General features: G+C 32.4%; 2 protein-coding genes across 5 annotated transcripts in view; one reads left to right on the forward strand and one right to left on the reverse strand.

Moving 5' to 3' along the window:
* Window positions 1–2,809, reverse strand: part of LOC117183132 (pseudouridine-metabolizing bifunctional protein C1861.05) — a 442,705-nt gene that overhangs the window by 358,318 nt on the left and 81,578 nt on the right. The gene's annotated exons all lie outside the window — the stretch shown is intronic.
* LOC117183134 overlaps window positions 1–2,809 on the forward strand; it is a 67,968-nt gene that overhangs the window by 53,388 nt on the left and 11,771 nt on the right. The gene's annotated exons all lie outside the window — the stretch shown is intronic.

Below are 2,809 nucleotides of genomic sequence, written 5' to 3' on the forward strand. Positions count from 1 at the left end.
AAATGTATCAGCCTTGGAGATTATTTTGAGAAATAAAAAAAAAAATTCTTAAAAACGTTGTTTTTCTTGGTCAGGCCGGAAACTTATCAATCCACCCTCGTACGTGGGACAACAATGATAATAAAAATATTCCCGCATTGCGCCAAGTTAGAGTGCGCTTCAGGAGCGTAGGTACGCTCTCAAGCTTCGCGCTCGTTTTCGTACGTTTAATGCGTACACTTTAACTACATTTTTTCAAATATCGTAAATACTATAACTTAAATCGAAAACTGTGATTTAAACTTCTAGAGAATGGCAACCATAAATTGTAACTGATTTTTTTTTCAATTTTGTTTTAGAAGGTTCTCAAAGCACCTACGGCTTTGGCGATTACATTCTCATTACGAAACTCGCGCTTTGCTCTCGATAATTCGTGTCTAATTGAAAAACTTCATCAAGATAATTTGTAAATCTTGTTTAAATCTACAAAAAATAACGTTTTAAACTTATGAATCTCTTAAAAACCTATTAAAATATTTTTTTCTTCCTTTTATAGAAAATTTTCAAAATGTTGAAAAGCCTATAACCTTTTGAAGTTTTATCGAGTTTAAAAATGTCATTAAGATAATTTGCAAGTTTGCATAGTTTCTAAATATATTTGATATCTAGTTACGAATTGAAATGAAATTTCCTAATATTTTAGAAAAAAAATTTTTCTATTTTTCTGAAAATTTTCAAACATTTTAAAAGTATATAACTTTTCTAATTTTCATTGAAATTGAACATTTTATTTGGACAATTTGCAAGTCTTCTACCCATCTATGAGAAATTTCGACAAAAGTTTCTACAATGAAAAAAAAATTTCAAATTTTGAAAATGTTCTACACTTTTTAATTTTCGTTGGAAATTTCTGCTTAACGAATTTAACCTTCATTTTGGGAACCTTAAGAAGCATATCAAAGGCTGACTCGATTGGATAAATCCTTCAAAATACAGCGTGGCTACAACATTACATACAGACAGGCATACAGCCAAGACAAACAGACATACAAACAGACAGACACCGATAAAATTGTATGATTTTCGGATCCTGTACGTGCCAAAACGTTAAGTCCGTTAAGAACCAGAGATCGAACATTTGGACGATTACATTACACTCTCATGAATGATAATGTAAAAATCGCACTGAGTTCGCATTTAGCAAAGCTGATTCGAAATCTTTCTACCTGTTAAATGACGTTTCGCGTATCTCGGTGAAAATTTTTTTTTTGTAATAGCAAAAAATGCGGAGAAAATTATTGTTGACGAAGCTTATATTTTAAAAGTTGACATTCATCTGTTCCTAAAGTCGCAAAACTGCCCGGAAAAAATTAAAGTGAATTACTTCACTATTTGTGAATGGAGCCAAACTTTGGAAATTAAAAAAAATTTAATTGTAGTCACCAGAATTGTTGATGTAAGAAAAAAAGTATCTCCGGTTTCAATGGATATATCGAGACGAATCTAGACTTAAAAGAAAACGTTCAGTATACTGATCAATTTCGGACGAATAAAAAGTCGATGAAATTGTATATTTACCTGTGAATTGAGTTTGCATAATTTGGATCTTAATAAGCTATGCTACAGTCTCTTGAGGGAATACCGACAGGAAAAAAGGTTGAAGGGTGTTGAAGGGTGTCCATTGCCCTGGCCAGGGTAGCCTGCCCTGGCTGCCCTACGACCTAGTTTCAGGGCAGTACCTCCGAGCTTGGCCATACCAACGCCTTTCCGCAAGGGTCCATTGTTAGAAAATAGGAAAAAAATGTGAGATTAAAAAAATCGTAATTTTGCAATCAGTGACTTAAAAGTAATATATTTGGAATCTCCGTATTTTTCCGATTCCAAAGACTGCTTTTTTGTTGCGCTAGTATTTTTTTTGACTGAGTTGTTAAGCTTCAAAGGCTGATGCCTATAGTTTTCTCGCCGACAGTAGTATTAAATTGGCTGTAAAGCTGATGTTTCTTGATATTAAAGTCCTTCAAATTTTTAACTTTTCTGGGCAAGAAATATATCGTTGGAATCGGAAAAATTCGTAGATGCTGATAATGCTATTTTCAAATCGCTAGTTAAAAAATTAAAAGTTAAAAAATTCTAACTTTTCAACTAGCGATTTGAAAATAGCATTATCAGCATCTACGAATTTTTCCGATTCCAATTATATATTACTTGCCTAAAAAAGTTAAATATTTGACAGAGTTTAATATCAAGAAACTTCAGCTTAACCCTTAAACGGCCAAAACGCCACTACCGGTACACTGCTTTTCAACGGCCAATAACTAAGACTATTCGACACTAGAAAAAATTGAGACACATATATTTTTATTGCTTAAGATCTCCTCTTTCCGACGGTGCCAATGAAATTCCTCAAAAAATTTATTTATTATCCCAAAATGCAGTTTAAACAAAAAAAACGTAATTTTTCGTGCCTATTTTTTTTTATGAACCATTTTCCAAAGCTTTTCGAGTCTGTAATTAACCTGGAATCTCATTAACCGGTGGAATAAATGTCTAAACTTTGAGAATCCATGGTTCAAAGATCGATTTTTCGTTTTAGTATTTTCATAATAGCGTCTTAATGGCAAATTTTTTGTGAAAACATTCATGAATTGTTTTACAATAAACGATGCGCTTTTCGGAAAAATCATCAAGAATGAAAAGTTCTTGTGATCAGCCAAGGAATACGCCTGATTTTTTTCGAATCGTTTTGAGCAAAATTTTGGATTTTGCATATGAACAATTTTTGCAAAATTCAAAATTTTGCTCAAAACGCTCCGGAAAAATTCAGGCGTAT

This window comes from Belonocnema kinseyi, chromosome 2, assembly GCF_010883055.1.
Source record: "Belonocnema kinseyi isolate 2016_QV_RU_SX_M_011 chromosome 2, B_treatae_v1, whole genome shotgun sequence".
Taxonomy (NCBI): Eukaryota; Metazoa; Arthropoda; class Insecta; order Hymenoptera; family Cynipidae; genus Belonocnema; species Belonocnema kinseyi.